Source organism: Lipophrys pholis (genome assembly GCF_963383615.2).
Source record: "Lipophrys pholis genome assembly, contig: SCAFFOLD_34, whole genome shotgun sequence".
NCBI lineage: Eukaryota > Metazoa > Chordata > Actinopteri > Blenniiformes > Blenniidae > Lipophrys > Lipophrys pholis.
The window spans coordinates 426,984-445,850 of NW_028292022.1; the positions used below are offsets into that span (position 1 = coordinate 426,984).

The 18,867-nt window shown below is 47.5% G+C and overlaps 1 protein-coding gene across 3 annotated transcripts in view; it reads left to right on the plus strand.

The window, feature by feature from the left end:
- Nucleotides 1-18,867, plus strand: part of eml3 (EMAP like 3) — a 67,493-nt gene that overhangs the window by 807 nt on the left and 47,819 nt on the right. The window lies entirely within an intron of this gene.

Consider the following 18,867-nt stretch of genomic DNA (forward strand, 5'->3'; position numbering starts at 1 on the left):
GTCATAGATCAAAGCATTATGCATATTAAGGCTAAAGCGAATCAGACAATCTCACCTGTAAACCTCCAGGTCAGATTCGCATAAAGAGTCAGTCAGTTTACCTGAAAAGGAGAAAAGATCTTTAACCAAAGTTCAGGACCAGATGGAAGCAGCGGTTCTGTGGAAGGAGTCACTGAGAACCATTCAGGGGAACGATCTGAGAACCATTCAGGGGAACGATCTGAGAACCATTCAGAACGATCTGAGAACCATACAGGGGAACGATCTGAGAACCATACAGGGGAACGATCTGAGAACCATTCAGGGGAACGATCTGAGAACCATTCAGGGGAACGATCTGAGAACCATACAGGGGAACGATCTGAGAACCATACAGGGGAACGATCTGAGAACCATTCAGGGGAACGATCTGAGAGCCATACAGGGGAACGATCTGAGAACCATTCAGGGGAACGATCTGAGAACCATACAGGGGAACGATCTGAGAACCATACAGGGGAACGATCTGAGAACCATTCAGGGGAACGATCTGAGAACCATACAGGGGAACGATCTGAGAACCATTCAGGCATTCAGGGGAACGATCTGAGAACCATTCAGGGGAACGATCTGAGAACCATTCAGGCATTCAGGGGAACGATCTGAGAATCATTCAGGGGAACGATCTGAGAACTATTCAGGGGAACGATCTGAGAACCATTCAGGGGAACGATCTGAGAACCATACAGGGGAACGATCTGAGAACCATTCAGGGGAACGATCTGAGAACCATACAGGGGAACGATCTGAGAACCATTCAGGCATTCAGGGGAACGATCTGAGAACCATTCAGGGGAACGATCTGAGAACCATTCAGGCATTCAGGGGAACGATCTGAGAATCATTCAGGGGAACGATCTGAGAACTATTCAGGGGAACGATCTGAGAACCATTCAGGGGAACGATCTGAGAACCATTCAGGCATTCAGGGGAACGATCTGAGAACCATTCAGGGGAACGATCTGAGAATCATTCAGGGGAACGATCTGAGAATCATTCAGGGGAACGATCTGAGAACCATACAGGGGAACGATCTGAGAACCATTCAGGGGAACGATCTGAGAACCATTCAGGAGAACGATCTGAGAACCATTCAGGAGAACGATCTGAGAACCATTCAAAAGAAGGTAAAGCCAGTATAACATGTAAACATCTAATTAAAACAAGTACATTGAAATACAGGGAACCTCTCTGAAGTACCTCAATGTGTTGGGGTTTGTTGTTGTTGTTGTTGTTGTTGTTGTTGTTGTCGACCCTTGTTTTGTTCTTTAGTCTTGTTTTGTGGTTTGATTCATTCTGTTTCTTATGAAAGAGAAACTTGATATGAGCGAGTGGCGTTTCTCAGTCCTCATGGACCTTTTGTTGTTTTCTCATGATGTCATGAACTGAGTATTGGTACAAAGGAACAGATTACATGAGACTCTAGTTCCTTCTGCTCCTTTTTTAAATGAATAAATTAAATACAAATACTAAATCAACTTAAAAGTTCATCGTTTCATAAAGTTCATCGTTTCATAAAGTTCATCGTTTCATAAAGTTCATCGTGTCATTACTTTGAAAATCCATCCTGTGTGTGGGAGGCTCCGCCCCCTCCAGGCCAGACTGGAGCTGCTGCACAATGCTGCTGTTGTTGCACATCTGCAGGCGCCGCCGTCCCGCCGTATGTGCTGAGTGTTGTGAAGTGGTGAGGCGGCGAGGCCTCGGGGGGGGGGGGGGGGGGGGGGGCAGTAACTGTCAGCGGGTTCTGGCAGGGCGGAGGCTGAGCTTGTCTCCAGAGCCCCCGTCTGCTCGGTCAGGACTTCATGATTCATAAAGACGCCACTGCTTCCCTCCAGAAGGCGTGCTGCAGGGGTGCTGCTTCTCCTGCTGCTGCTGCAGTGGTGCTGCTACTGCTGCTGCTGCAGTGGTGCTGCTACTGCTGCTGCTGCAGTGGTGCTGCTTCTCCTGCTGCTGCTGCAGTGGTGCTGCTGCTGCTGCTGCTGCAGTGGTGCTGCTGCTGCAGTGGTGCTGCTGCTGAACATCACGTCTCGCCGCCGTCAGCTGACTGACCTCACTTCGGTCAGAATCTCAGCTCCGTTTTCACAATTAACAGGCGGCGCGGTGGAAGTGATGGCCGTGCACACAAACACTGGTGTCATGTTTCTGTACTGCACAAGTGTTACCGTGGTAATAAGTGTTGGTAAAGAGTGTGGCTGGTGGTAATCAGGGAAAGAGAAAGAGCACTGTTGTTTGGAAGAACCATCCTGAGCACAGAGACATCGGGGGCCCGTCCACATGTAGAACCAGTGATTTTTCACTATGGTCACCTTTTTAATCTCCATGAAAATCACTGAAAACCATCGTGTGTGTGTGTGTGTGTGTGTGTGTGTGTGTGTGTGTGTGTGTGTGTGTGTGTGTGTGTGTGTGTGTGTGTGTGTGTGTGTGTGTGTGTGTGTGTGTGGTTCATAGTTTAGTGTAAATAACAGTGAAAGTGAGTTTAAATCTCTTTAATGGTGAATCTGTGCGACTCACAGCGAGAAGCTTGATTCTATTCTCTTTCTCTTTAATTGACACAAAAACGTAAGTCCAGCTTCACAACAGTCCTCCACTGGGCCCAGTACTGGTGAGCACGTCCGTGGTGGGGGGGGTACGGGGGGTACCGGGGGTACGGAGGGTCCGGGGGGGTACGGGGGGTCCGGGGGGGTATGGAGGGTCCGGGGGGTATGGAGGTACCGGGGGGGTACGGGGGGGTACCGGGGGGGTACGGAGGGTCCGGGGGGGTCCGAGGGGTACCGGGGGGGTACGGAGGGTCCGGGGGTGCCCGGTGGAACAGACTTCAGGCAGTACTTACCTGTCTCAGTAGTTTGAGTCCAGAGCAGCGAGCCTCCAGACGTCATTCAGACGGTCAGTGTTTGTGTCCGGTTTGCTCAAAGGCATCTCAAATACGTGTAGTCGAACCTCAGACCAGCGAAACTGTCGTGGTTATAACTGTTAACACACCTTAATGAGGGACAGCCTCCAGCAGGGGGCGCTGCTGTGAAGTTTACCTCAGTCCAACATGAACGGCTGAAGGTTCTAATCCACCAAACCACTGAGCAACACGCTCCGATAGCACCTATAGCACCTATAGCAGGGCGTTGAAGGTTCTAATCCACCAAACCACTGAGCAACACGCTCCTATAGCAGGGCGTTGAAGGTTCTAATCCACCAAACCACTGAGCAACACGCTCCTATAGCACCTATAGCACCTATAGCAGGGCGTTGAAGGTTCTAATCCACCAAACCACCGAGCAACACGCTCCTATAGCATCTATAGCAGGGCGTTGAAGGTTCTAATCCACCAAACCACTGAGCAACACGCTCCTATAGCACCTATAGCAGGGCGTTGAAGGTTCTAATCCACCAAACCACTGAGCAACACGCTCCTATAGCAGGGCGTTGAAGGTTCTAATCCACCAAACCACTGAGCAACACGCTCCTATAGCACCTATAGCACCTATAGCAGGGCGTTGAAGGTTCTAATCCACCAAACCACCGAGCAACACGCTCCTATAGCATCTATAGCAGGGCGTTGAAGGTTCTAATCCACCAAACCACTGAGCAACACGCTCCTATAGCACCTATAGCAGGGCGTTGAAGGTTCTAATCCACCAAACCACTGAGCAACACGCTCCTATAGCATCTATAGCAGGGCGTTGATACGTCGCTGCATTTTACCACAATGGTTCATTCAGACTCATTTCCATCTTATGAATTCTACAGTTTCATCATGTACACTGTGTACTACCACAACACAGAAATACTTTAAAGAGTAAATATAAAGGTGAGTATAGCAATATTTTACCAGTCCAGCCACTCAAGATGTATGTGGCTCCTGAAGTAAAGTTTTACTTACTATTTATTTTGTAGACCTCTTTGTATATGTTATATTCATGTATATATACTGTATACATCTTTGTACTAGTTCAGTTATGTGCTTTTAAATAAGTATGTTTCTTCCATAATATATTATTTGTTGTTTGGTTCCTTCAATATCAACTGGTGCTACAATTTCATCACAATGCAGTATTTTGTAGTACACAATGTAGTATTTAGGAGTCTACATTGTATTAGAATACACAATTTAAGGTCTATTTTATCACATTTTTTTCCAAGAGAGACCCCCGGACGCCCCCTGTTTTGCCCCATTTATCCTTTATTTTTAATATATATATATATATATATATATATATATATATTTAATATTTATTATATATTTAATTTTATGATTGTATAGTAAAACACACACCCTGGAGAGCCTGCCCCCGCTGCTGAAAATAATCCTAGAGGAAACACTAAATGTAAAAAATGTTGCCATGCCAACAGCAAAAATTATAGTAAGACAGTGGAGACGCTGGTCCTGGTCCTGGTCCTGGTCCTGGACATGGACATGGTCTATAGACTACCAGACCTGGTCTACAGACTACTGGACCTGGTCTAAAGACTAACAGACCTGGTCTACAGACCTGGTCTACAGACTACCGGACCTGGTCTAAAGACTAACAGACCTGGTCTAAAGACTACCAGACCTGGTCTACAGACCTGGTCTACAGACTACCGGACCTGGTCTAAAGACTAACAGACCTGGTCTGTTACTAAAGTCCAAGGTCTCTGTACCATATTCTGTCTGACGATTATGAGAAAAGTGACGTAGCTTCTCAGAAATGTCTTCCACAGTCTCCAGGTTTAGAGAGGGATGAACTTTAAACTGGTCTTTAGAGACCTCGTGTTGGAAGTCTGGACATGTCCTCTTCCCACCTAGAACCAAGTCCCCTGAGAGAACCGCTCGGAGGAGTGAGGAGGTGGAGGAGGTGGAGGAGGTGGAGGAATCCCAATGCAGCATGAAGGAAACTGAGAAGAAGCCTCTTAAAGTGTGTGAAGCTCCGTGAGACTCCTCATGGCCTTTCCTCCGGTCCTCTGGATCCAGTTCGAAGCTGGGTAGAGGGTTCAGATCCCAGGCTTCACACTGAGGACTTTGGTCAGGATGTCTTTACATTCTGCCAGTACACATGAGTATAAAGTTAAACTTCAGGTATATGTGACTCCAAACCCTAACAAAGTACTGAAACCTTTAGCCTGTCAGAGTTCATTTACATATTTAATTTATTTACACATTAACACTCATTTCAGTTACCTTAGAATAGTTGAGAACAACTTTGTGTATTAGTGATACACTGATCCACGTATTTTCACTTCTGATCCTGAACTTGATATCTGCTGATACTACCCTGATAGCAGAGCTCTGTTTGCTTTAATATTATTATTATTATTATTTTATATGAGGCTGTAATAAACTCCTCTACAGTAAAGTATGAAATGTACTAATGTATACATGTACTCTCTCTAAAGACAACTTGAGGTTAGTATCAGGACAGTAAAGGAAGCAGTACAAAGTATTTTAGTTCCATGTGGACAATGTGGGGGTCTGCGTGACGTCATCATCTCATAATAAACTAGTTCTATCACTTTATTAATCCCTGGGGAAACTCTTGAGCAAGGCAGCAGCAACACGATGCTTCCAGCTGTAACGCAGCTCCGACCATTGGGACTATTTCCATGGAGCTGAGCGCGAGTCCCCTTTGCTCTGCCTGCCCGCCGTCGCTCTGCCTGCCCGCCGTCGCTCTGCCTGCCCGCCGTCGCTCTGCCTGCTCGCCGTCGCTCTGCCTGCTCGCCGTCGCTCTGCCTGCCTGCTGATCAAAGCCTTTGATGTTCACGTTGAGAACGTTGACGGAGGATCCATACGAGTGCGCGTGGCCGCTAGCTAGCGTCCCGCTAAAGGAACGTTGACGGAGGATCCATACGAGTGCGCGTGGCCGCTAGCTAGCGTCCCGCTAAAGGAACGTTGACGGAGGATCCATACGAGTGCGCGTGGCCGCTAGCTAGCGTCCCGCTAAAGGAACGTTGATGGAGGATCCATACGAGTGCGCGTGGCCGCTAGCTAGCGTCCCGCTAAAGGAACGTTGACGGAAGATCCATACGAGTGCGCGTGGCCGCTAGCTAGCGTCCCGCTAAAGGAACGTTGACGGAAGATCCATACGAGTGCGCGTGGCCGCTAGCTAGCGTCCCGCTAAAGGAACGTTGACGGAAGATCCATACGAGTGCGCGTGGCCGCTAGCTAGCGTCCCGCTAAAGGAACGTTGACGTGTGAGAACGTCGTGACGTCTGATGCTGAAGCAGCTTTTTTCTAGTTTCCTGTTCTTAACAGAATAAAGGTTCTTGTCCCCCAGCCGCTCCAGGAAGCAGGAGAGCAGAGGGATTCAGCACCGAGCTTTTGTTTTGAAACTCTCCTTGGTGTGAGACAACAGCAGAGCTGGGACCCCGTCCTGATGTGTCTGACTGTCCTCACTGCCGTTTCTGGGTGTTTCTTTATCCAGATGCTGGATCTGGAGGAGTCCCAGAAGCCTTTGGCTGCTCTGCTCACATTCCAGTCCACTCCTCCAGTCTCTGTTTGCTCTCTGGTGACGTAGAGCCGCTCGCGGGGAATTTTCCCTTCAAACTGCCGGCTGGTGTCCAATGAAAGACTGCGTCTCTTCGCTCAGAAGAAACGTTGGTCTTTCTTCTGTTTTGCTGGATCTGTCTTCTGTTGCTGCAAAGTGAAACCGGTTCCTCTGTGAGGGTTTGTCCTCTGGAGGGACACGTTAGGTTGAGCTTCAGATTTAACTTTGTAAAAACAAACCATCTGGTCAACTCTGGACTTGTTTTTGACAGAAGATGTGAAACTGGTCCCCGTGTCCTCGCCACCCGGCAGAACTCCGGCAGGATGTCTCACTATTTTCACCATAATCGTTCTCACGCTGGACAGAACGTCTTTCACATGCGTCTTCCTTCTGAGGGACACGAGCAAAGACCTGCTAGACCAGTTATTTTCTTTATGGGAACTTCTGAAGAATTCTGCTTCTACTGCGGAGAGTCGTCACAGATTGTTTTCTCTCTAATGGGAAAAATATTTGGTGCTGCGGCGTTCAACCGGAAACCACCTGGTCTCAGGCCAAACATGCAGCCTTGCACAACAGTGACTCGTCTTGTCTTCCCACTGAGATCCTGATGGTAGAGTTTGATTCTTCCCACTGAGATCCTGATGGTAGAGTTTGATTCTTCCCACTGAGATCCTGATGGTAGAGTTTGATTCTTCCCACTGAGATCCTGATGGTAGAGTTTGATTCTTCCCACTGAGATCCTGGTACTAGAGTTTGATTCTTCCCACTGAGATCCTGATGGTAGAGTTTGATTCTTCCCACTGAGATCCTGATAGAGTTTGATTCTTCCCACTGAGATCCTGATGGTAGAGTTTGATTCTTCCCACTGAGATCCTGATGGTAGAGTTTGATTCTTCCCACTGAGATCCTGATGGTAGAGTTTGATTCTTCCCACTGAGATCCTGGTACTAGAGTTTGATTCTTCCCACTGAGATCCTGATAGTAGAGTTTGATTCTTCCCACTGAGATCCTGATGGTAGAGTTTGATTCTTCCCACTGAGATCCTGGTACTAGAGTTTGATTCTTCCCACTGAGATCCTGATGGTAGAGTTTGATTCTTCCCACTGAGATCCTGATAGAGTTTGATTCTTCCCACTGAGATCCTGATGGTAGAGTTTGATTCTTCCCACTGAGATCCTGATGGTAGAGTTTGATTCTTCCCAGTGAGATCCTGATAGAGTTTGATTCTTCCCACTGAGATCCTGATGGTAGAGTTTGATTCTTCCCACTGAGATCCTGATGGTAGAGTTTGATTCTTCCCACTGAGATCCTGGTACTAGAGAGGAATAAGGAGTGACGGTGGGTCTCGGTGGCTGGTCTCATGGAGCTGCTGATGGTTTGGACGCCATGTTTGTCTGCTTCCTCACGCTGTGGCGCTCAGACGTGTGACGACCTGCAGTTTGGTGTTCCGTCTCCTCCTGGTCCGTTCTGCTCAGACTGAAGCTCGGCCGGCCCAACGTTCTGAAGGTGGTTCTGAAGGTGGTTCTGAAGGTGGTTCTGAAGGTTGTTCCGAAGGTTGTTCTGAAGGTGGTTCTGAAGGTGGTTCTGAAGGTTGTTCTGAAGGTTGTTCTGAAGGTGGTTCTGAAGGTGGTTCTGAAGGAAATGTTTGGAACAGAAGAGAATCTCTTCCTTACTGGAAACGTTTCCTGTTCAGCAGAGCTGGATTAACCTGTTCTGGGGCAGCAGAGCAAAACGTTTCTTATCCACCAGTCAGCCTAACTGGTCTGGCTGCTGGTCTGGCTGCTGGACTGGCTGCTGGTCTGGCTGCTGGTCTGGCTGGTGGACTGGCTGCTGGTCTGGCTGCTGGTCTGGCTGGTGGACTGGCTGGTGAACTGGCTGCTGGTCTGGCTGGTGGACTGGCTGGTTGTCTGGCTGCTGGTCTGGCTGGTGGACTGGCTGGTGGACTGGCTGCTGGTCTGGCTGGTGGACTGGCTGGTTGTCTGGCTGGTGGACTGGCTGCTGGTCACTGCACTGCACTGCACAGCTGTTGGTGGCTGGGCGTCTCGGTCAGGTTGTCTCAGGGCTGCAGCTCTTGCGGGGTCTTGGTGATCGGTGATGGTTCGTCTTTTTCAAGTTGTCCAAGGAAGGAAGAGAGACGAAGCAGTGGCTGAAGCACGAGGCCTCACTGAGGTCTGAGCTCCAGTTACAACCCAACTTCAGTTTGAGTCTCAGTAAGCTTGAGCTGCTTTGGATGGTTTACCGTATATCAGCCCTGGTTCTGGTGAGACTTTACCAACACCAACACTCTGAAGGCCGCCTGCCGGACTCCTGCCCCCCGCCTGCTGGACTCCTGCCCCCCGCCTGCCGGACTCCTGCCCCCCGCCTGCCCCCCGCCTGCTGGACTCCTGCCCCCCGCCTGCCCCCCGACTGGCTGGTGAACTAACTCTATAAGCTCGTCTGTCCGTGGTCGGTCACGTGTTCATGTTTTTATCTTCTAATGAAGCTCAGAGTAGAAGTGATTCAGTCAGACGAGACGGAGGTGATTAAATGAACCAACACCGCCGGCTGCTTCCTGCTCATGTGACACAACTTCCTGTCACTGACTTCCTGTGTGTGTGTGTGTGTGTGTGTGTGTGTGTGTGTGTGTGTGTGTGTGTGTGTGTGTGTGTGTGTGTGTGTGTGTGTGTGTGTGTGTGTGTGTGTGTGTGTGTGTGTGTGTGTGTGTGTGTGTGTGTGTGTGTGTGTGTGTGTTCTATAAAAGAGGAACGTGTGACTCTGGACGATGAAGTCAGTTTAAATCCAGGTGAGCCGCTCTGACGTTCCCAGGATGTCCAGAGCGACCCGGTTTAACTTAGTGGATCTGGAATCAGGTCCGCTTGTTGAAAAGTCTTTAAAATGTAAAAACACATTTAGAAGGAACATTTCCAGCTCCTCCTCTGCAGGGTTAGGACCAGGGGCTCATGGATCAGCTGGAGGTCCTGCTGACCTGATGAAGGATCATCCATCTCAGATTGTCACTGTTCTGGTTCTGGTCTGGTTCTGGTTCTGGTTCTGGGCTGTGTGCTGAGCAGCTTGTCAGTTTGTTTTGCTGGAGCTGGTCGCTCTGCATGTTGACAGTAAGAAGCACAGATCTGAAGCTGCTCCTCATTCAGGACGTTCCACCTCTTCGCTGTCTGAACGTCACTTTGGAGTTTTTATTGCAGTATTCTGTGAACCGTGGACAGTATTACAGCCTGTCTCCACTCCGAGATCACCGCCTCTAGGGTTTGTCTCAGGCTGCAAGTTGAAGGAGGGAAATGTGTTTAGTGGCTTAGAAGCTGAGGTTGAAAGGTAAACCTCACACACTTTGATCCTTTCAAGTCGGTAAACACCAGAATTGTTCGGTTCACTGTGAGATGAGCAGTTAAAGTATTTCAGAACTTTAAAATGTCCTAAAACATATCGAATCTATCTGTTTTTATAGACAAGACCCAAAAGGTCTTTTAATGTCTAAGGATCTTTGTTGAAGACCTTAATTGATCTGAACCCATTGAAGAACCGACTGAACCAGAGGTTGAGGTTATTTCAGCCCAGCAGGACCATGAGGATCCAACGCCAACTAGTTAGAAACCAAACTGAACCCAATCATAGGATCAACCGGTTCCAAACCAGACTGAACAGGTGAGAACCAGGCTGAGCTCATCCCAGAGCCTCAGAACAGGTCGGAACCAGGAACTCCTTTATAAAACGAGCCAGAAGAACCAGCCTTGAAAACCAAGAGAACCTCCGTCTGAAAACCAGAAACCTCCGTCTGAAAACCAGAAACCAAGAGAACCTCAGTTTAAAAGTTTAAGTCTGTAGAAAACCAAGCTGAAGGCCCCAAAACAGTTTGAGAACCGGATCAGAATGAAACCGCTCCGTCCAAAACAAGAGAGCCGGGTGTCCGGGCAGCACAGGGAGCGAGGCCCGTGGGCCGGGCGCCGCCGTGGGCCGGGCGGCGCCGTGGGCCGGGCGGCGCCGTGGGCCGGGCGGCGGCGCTGCAGGCCTGTGCAGGAGGTCACATCGGAGAGGAACACTCGGCAGCAGGCGGGATCGACCACGGCTGTGGGCGGTTGAGGTTTTGCTGCAGCGGCGATGGAAGCGGAGCAGAGTGGGCGGTGCAGTGAGACTATGTCAGCGGTGACTCTACGCTGCAGGAGACGCTCTGCTTTTGAAAGACGGAGGATTTCGCCCACGCAGACGGAGCGACACGATTAGGAAACGTTAGGAGGAGCTGCAGGCGTCACTGAGGAGAAAATAGAACGTAGAAGAGGAACTCCTGCCGGAGCCACGTCGCTGTGGTTCCCCTCAATGTAGAGCTACAGCCAGTAGATTCCTGATCAAGGCAAACTGTGTTTCTGCACCACCACTAGAGCCCTCTACCCAGAGCCTCCACCCAGAGCCTCCACCCAGAGCCTCCACCCAGAGCTTCTACCCAGAGCTTCTACCGAGAGCCTCCACCCAGAGCTTCTACCCAGAGCCTCCACCCAGAGCTTCTACCCAGAGCTTCTACCCAGAGCCTGTAACATACAATATCCTTGTTGTGCTACATATATTATTTGCAGTTCTCACACTGATCCAAATACTTTCCAACTTTTATTAGATTAACCAGCCTGAGCAGCTCTATCCAGAGAGTAACATGATTTTCTAGATTAAACCAGCCTGGGAAGCTCTATCTAGACAGCAACATGATTTTCTAGATCAACCAGCCTGAGCAGCTCTATCTAGACAGTAACATGATTTTCTAGATTAAACCAGCCTGGGAAGCTCTATCTAGACAGCAACATGATTTTCTAGATCAACCAGCCTGAGCAGCTCTATCTAGACAGTAACATGAAGCAGGAACATGAATTAACAAAGAGGTGACAACAAAAGAGGAACATGATTTTTAAACTTTGAACAAATGATGAAGTGGAAGTGTGTGTGTGTGTGTGTGTGTGTGTGTGTGTGTGTGTGTGTGTGTGTGTGTGTGTGTGTGTGTGTGTGTGTGTGTGTGTGTGTGTGTGTGTGTGTGTGTGTGTGTGTGGTTTGTCCACTCCTCCACTGACGCTCTAACCAAACACATTCGGAGCTCTGGCCGCTCTGGTCGCTCACGTCGCCTCTTCAGGCTTCGTCACATTTCTGTGGCTTTTTCTTCTAAACTCTTTAATTCACTTGTCGGCAGAATGAGTCACAAGAAGAAAATGTGTTTCTGGTAAAAGGATCTGATGGTTTTATTGTGACTTCATTAAAGACATCAGACAAAATGAAAGTGGAAAAAGAAGCTCCAGATCCGAGGTTTGTGACCTGCAGCTCTACAGTTCAATTCAATTCAGCTTTATTTATAAAAACACCAAAAACAACCCAGTCATTCCTCGGTCAACGATCCACATGAGCAACACTCCTCTAACGGGAAGAAACCTGCAGAACCAGAGTCAGAGGTGGAGGGGGGAGGTAGAGGAGAGGAAGGGATAGGATAGACAGAGAGATAGAGGGGGATAGAGAGGAGGAAGGGATAGGATAGACAGAGAGATAGAGGGATAGAGGAGAGGAAGGGATAGGATAGACAGAGACATAGAGGGGGATAGAGAGGAGGAAGGGATAGGATAGACAGAGAGATAGATGGGGGATAGAGGAGGATAGACAGAGAGATAGAGGGGGATAGAGGGGGATACACTGACTGATAGAATGTGACAGACGGCTGCTCGGCTCCAGATCAGATCAAACATGAAAAGCTTCTCCAGGTTAATCTTCATATCGACTGTCAGTGGATCAGTGATGCTGGTGACTCAGAACATGGACGTCTGCTCTTATTTTGAAATATTAAAATCCACAGTGCTCACCAATCCTCCAAAGTTATTTCACCAATCAGACTGAATAAATAAGAGCAGGAATAGAATCAGCTTGTTTGTCTGGAAAGGAAGAAGAAGAACGTATTAAACCTTCTCCACTGTAATAAAGCTCCGTTCTATTAACAAATAAATGTTTTAATTCACATAATGAAGTATAATATATAACAAATATAATAAAGTGATTATGGAAGGATAGTATTTAGAAAATGACGTTTGATCTCACCAGACTTCATGATAACAAGCAGCAGCTACAGACTTTGGTTTAGTTTACTTTACTTCATCACTATTTATCAGGACATACTCTGAGTTAACTGCAGGTTGGGGCAGCAGCAAAGTAAAATGTCTGTTAATCTGTAAATACGACAAATAACAGCTTCTGTGAGTGACGTGGTGTCCAACCCCACCCACCTGCTACACCACAGACGCTCGTCAGTGAGGGGGGAGCGCTCTTAGCTTAGCTTAGCTTAGCTTAGCTTAGCTAACAGCTCTCCTTCACAGACGCTCGTCAGTGAGGGGGGAGCGCTGTTAGCTTAGCTTAGCTTAGCTTAGCTAACAGCTCTCCTTCACAGATGCTCGTCAGTGAGGGGGGAGCGCTGTTAGCTTAGCTTAGCTTAGCTAAGCTAACAGCGCTCCTCCTTCACAGACGCTCGTCAGTGAGGGAGGAGCGCTGTTAGCTTACCTTAGCTTAGCTTAGCTTAGCTAACAGCTCTCCTTCACAGACGCTCGTCAGTGAGGGGGGAGCGCTGTTAGCTTAGCTTAGCTTAGCTAACAGCTCTCCTTCACAGACGCTCGTCAGTGAGGGGGGAGCGCTGTTAGCTTAGCTTAGCTTAGCTTAGCTAACAGCTCTCCTTCACAGATGCTCGTCAGTGAGGGAGACGAGCCGGAGCGCTGTTAGCTTAGCTTAGCTTAGCTTAGCTGCCCTCCCTGGTCTTTGTTTACATTCTGGACGCCTGGCGAGCGCTGCCCCCCCGGCCTGGTGGAGGCGGAGCCTCTGGAGCTCTGGAGCTCTCAGCAGGAGTTTGGCAAGCCAGAAGCTGTGTGTGTGTGTGTGTGTGTGTGTGTGTGTGTGTGTGTGTGTGTGTGTGTGTGTGTGTGTGTGTGTGTGTGTGTGTGTGTGTGTGTGTGTGTGTGTGTGTGTGTGTGTGTGTGTGTGTGTGTGTGTGTGTGTGTGTGTGTGTGTGTGTGTGATGAGTTAATCTTGTGATAATGTAGAATATTCTAATACTTTAATAAAAACGATAGAACATTCAGTCTTGTTTGTGTAGCAGAGCTTCAGGAGTCATTCAGCTGTTTTTACTCCTTTATTGATCCTGTTGCAATAAGATGGTTTGATATGAGATATAATCTGTGTTTGATATGAGATATAATCTGTGTTTGACATGAGATATAATCTGTGTTTGATATGAGATATAATCTGTGTTTGACATGAGATATAATCTGTGTTTGATATGAGATATAATCTGTGTTTGATATGAGATATAATCTGTGTTTGATATGAGATATAATCTGTGTTTGACATGAGATATAATCTGTGTTTGATATGAGATATAATCTGTGTTTGATATGAGATATAATCTGTGTTTGACATGAGATATAATCTGTGTTTGATATGAGATATAATCTGTGTTTGATATGAAATATAATCTGTGTTTGATATGAGATATAATCTGTGTTTGACATGAGATATAATCTGTGTTTGATATGAGATATAATCTGTGTTTGACATGAGATATAATCTGGTCTGGTTGGAGGAACGTGTCTGATGTGTGGAGAATGAAAGCAGGGAACCGTCAGCCATCAGCCGCTCTCCTTTATATAATCTTGCTCTGGAACAAGGGGAACGTGAAGAGAGGCTCAGGTGAAGAACGCCGCCTGCAGTTGGTTTTTCCTGCTTTGGCCACGCCCACTTCAGACTCTGGACCAATCACACAGTCGCTTGACGCCGCAGGAGGAAAAGTTAAAGTCCACATGATGTATGAAGAACAAGACCTCCTGAACTTGATCTGTAGGAGAGAAAGACACGAGCTGGGCTGTGGTTCAAACAGATCACCAAATGGATTACTGATTACTGATTACTGATTACTGATTACGGATTACTGATTACTGATTACTGATAAATCCATTTAAACGGATAAACCCTCAGAGATCCAGAAATATCACACACACACACGATTCAGCCTCACCGACAACCGGAGAATCTTAATCCATCTTTACTTTTGGATTATGCTAAAATAATCTCCATTCTGTCCTGATTTAATGATGCGAACATGGTTACTCTGCAGTAACTCACTACCTGAGTAATCCAGTACTCCTACTAAAGGGAACTTTTGCTCATGATTTAAGGTCGCTGGTATCGGATCGTATCTGGAGAAACATTTGGCAGCTGAGCTGATCGGGCAACAGGGAAGCTAACGCTTATTCACCGTGCTAATGCTAATGCTAATGCTAATGCTACTTCCAGGCAGCCATGTTTCATGCTTCAGTAATAACAGAGTTAATGTAAAGAGGCAGCAGCTCCATTCCAGTGTGACACAAGTGACGGGGGAAGGTCCAGGAACTCACTTCAGTCCAGTAACTGTTGAGAAAAGTAATCATATTACAGTAATAAGTTACTTAATGACACACTATTCTGACGGTCTTTTCTACCTCCGATACATCTTTAGGTCTCCTCTATAAGTGGTGCGGTGGTGTAGTGGTTTACACTACAGCATGAAGAGTGATGCTGGTGCTTCAGGTGGAAACAGTGAAACTTCCTGTTCAGCTGAAACAACAAAACCACCTGCAGGTCCCTTCTCCTGGTTCTCCGGTTCCACTGCTCAGGGTCTCTCTCTGACACTCTGCAGCGACCACACGCAAGGACAAGGTCTTCAGGCCCGTTTCCACTGTACAAAATGTGTCGGTATGTTTCGGTTTGATACGGTTCAATACCATTCGGTACGGTTCCTTTACGGTTTGATATGGTTCGGTACGGTTCAGTATGGTTCGGTACGGTTTGGTATGGTTTGGTACGGTTCAATACCATTCGGTACGGTTCGGTATGGTTCCTTTACGGTTTGGTATGGTTCGGTTTGGTATGGTTCGGTACGGTTCAGTATGGTTTGGTACGGTACGGTTTGGTATGGTTCGATACGGTTCAGTTCGGTACAATGCGGTATGGTTCTGTACGGTTCAGTATGGTTCGGTACGGTTTGGTATGGTTCGATACGGTTCAGTATGGTTTGGTACGGTTCGGTACAGTTTGGTATGGTTCGATATGGTTCAGTATGGTTTGGTACGGTACGGTTTGGTACGGTCCGGTACGGTTTGGTATGGTTCGGTACGGTTCAGTTCGGTACGGTTCAGTATGGTTCGGTACGGTTCAGTTCGGTACGGTTCAGTACGGTTTGGTACGGTTTGGTATGGTTCGGTACGGTTCAGTTCGGTACGGTTCAGTATGGTTCGGTACGGTTCAGTATGGTTCGATACGGTTCAGTATGGTTCGGTACGGTTCAGTATGGTTCAGTACGGTTCAGTATGGTTCGGTACAGTTCAGAATGGTTCGATACGGTTCAGTACGGTTCGGTACAGTTTGGTATGGTTCGGTACGGTTTGGTACGGTTCGGGGTTTCATGCTTTCACACTGCAAAAGTTGTGGATGGTACAGAAAGAACCGTACCAAAGGGTTACGATTTTTCGTCACCCTTCCGTTTGGCTACCCAGCACTACAGAACAGGGGTGATAAGGAAGCGCCTTCTGCTGATTGGTCAGTGATTTACTCTCAACACACCCGCAACATTTAATTATCTCATTGACCGTATGCCTCGGTTGTTGTTTACATACTTCACTTGGCACTGGTGGTTTTGTTTGCCCCTTTTGTTTGCACCCGTGGAGCTGCAGCTAACTTCGACATTGGTCCCAAAAGAGGGACAAACGCCCTGAATAGGGACAATTAGAAGATAGGAGGGACAATTAGAAAATAGGAGGGACATAGGAGGGACAATTAGAAGATAGGAGGGACACAGGAGGGACAATTAGAAGATAGGAGGGACAATTAGAAAATAGGAGGGACAATTAGAAGATAGGAGGGACATAGGAGGGGACAATTAGAAGATAGAAGGGGACAATTAGAAAATAGGAGGGACATAGGAGGGACAATTAGAAGATAGGAGGGACACAGGAGGGACAATTAGAAGATAGGAGGGACAATTAGAAAATAGGAGGGATATAGGAGGGACAATTAGAAGATAGGAGGGACAATTAGAAGATAGGAGGGACACAGGAGGGACAATTAGAAGATAGGAGGGACACAGGAGGGACAATTAGAAGATAGGAGGGACACAGGAGGGACAATTAGAAGATAGGAGGGACAATTAGAAGATAGGAGGGACACAGGAGGGACAATTAGAAGATAGGAGGGACATAGGAGGGGACAATTAGAAGATAGAAGGGGACAATTAGAAGATAGGAGGGACAATTCGGTCATAAGGAGAAAGTTTCACTGTGTCACAGAGAACAGAGGCTCTGCCCCCTGAGCTGTAGCTCCGCCCCCTGAGCTGTGGCTCCGCCTCCTGGTCGGTAGCTCCGCCTCCTGAGCTGCAACGCAACAGATGTGTTCCTCTGGTCCTCCTGGACTGTCACATTATGACGTCAGAAATTAGTCTGTCTTTTCTCCCGAGACGAAGTCCGGGTCAGGATCGTTTTCAGCCCAAAAAACCGCAACTTCATCCAGTCACGTGACCAACACACACACACACACACACACACACACACACACACACACACACACACACACACACACACACACACACACACACACACACACACACACACACACACACACACACACACACACACACACACACACACACACACACACACACAGCTTCTACAGGAAGTCAGTTCACAGCCACAGGAAACAATTTGTAACCATCAGAGGCCAAAACGCCCCTCGTGTCTACTTTACCCCTCAGTAACAGAGTAACAGTAACAGAGTAGCAGTAACAGAGTAGCAGAGTAACAGTGTAACAGTAACAGAGTAACAGTAACATAGTAACAGAGTAACAGTGTAACAGTAACAGAGTAGCAGAGTAACAGTGTAACAGTAACAGAGTAACAGAGTAACAGGAACAGAGTAGCAGTAACAGAGTAGCAGAGTAACAGTGTAACAGTAACAGAGTAACAGTAATATAGTAACAGAGTAACAGTGTAACAGTAACAGAGTAACAGTGTAACAGTAACAGAGTAACAGTGTAACAGTAACAGAGTAACAGTGTAACAGTAACAGAGTAACAGAGTAACAGGAACAGAGTAGCAGTAACAGAGTAGCAGAGTAACAGTGTAACAGTAACAGAGTAACAGTAACATAGTAACAGAGTAACAGTGTAACAGTAACAGAGTAACAGTAACATAGTAACAGAGTAACAGTGTAACAGTGTAACAGTAACAGAGTAGCAGAGTAACAGGAACAGAGTAGCAGAGTAACAGTAGCAGAGTAGCAGTAACAGAGTAACAGAGTAGCAGAGTAACAGAGTAACAGATGTTTACGTCCACTCGGCACCAAGCATGTTCTGAATGAAGATTCCACGACTTGTAAGTCCATCAGTAGTTCTGCTGTTTGGTTCCGGTCGGGTCGATTCAGTTTAGAACTTTAGGCTTCATGTCTTTTGCACCAGAGGCCGGGTTCTCCAGGGAGCAGAGGCTCTGGATCCTGGAGCCACGTCTGCTCCACAGCAGCTCTAGTTTCATTTGGCTTCACGCCTTTATTCTGGCAGAAGGGGGACTTCCTACAGGAAGACGGAGACACGTCAGCTTCAGTCTGCTTCACATGAACCGTGAAGGTGTTCCCCGTCCAGGCTCAGCGTAAACAAGAGCAGCTGGCTGCTCGCCGCCGTGGCCTCAGATTACCTGAGTCTGAAGAGAGCCGCTAGAGCTGCACGACTACCTGCTCCCCTGAAAAGATCCTTTTACTGCAAATAACTTGTAACTAGTTACCTTCCTAACCTGAGCTCATACACACAATGCAACTGACGGAAGTATTACTACATGTGAATGTTAAGGAGGAAGATGCTCTATAATCTGATGTTAGGGGAGGAAGATGCTCTCTAATCTGATGTTGGGGGATGAAGATGCTCTATAATCTGGATGTTAGAGGAGGAAGATGCTCTATAGTCTGGATGTTAGAGGAGGAAGATGCTCTATTGTCTGGATGTTAGAGGAGGACGATGCTCTATAATCTGATGTTAGGGGATGAAGATGCTCTATAATCTGATGTTAGGGGAGGAAGATGCTCTCTAATCTGGATGTTAGAGGAGGAAGCTGCTCTATAGTCTGGATCTCAGAGGAGGAAGATGCTCTATTGTCTGGATGTTAGAGGAGGACGATGCTCTATAATCTGATGTTAGGGGATGAAGATGCTCTATAATCTGATGTTAGGGTAGGAAGATGCTCTCTAATCTGGGTATTAGAGGAGGAAGATGCTCTATAATCGGCATGTTGGAGGAGGGCGATGCTCTATAATCTGATGTTAGAGGAGGACGGTGCTCTATAATCTGGATGTTAGAGGAGGA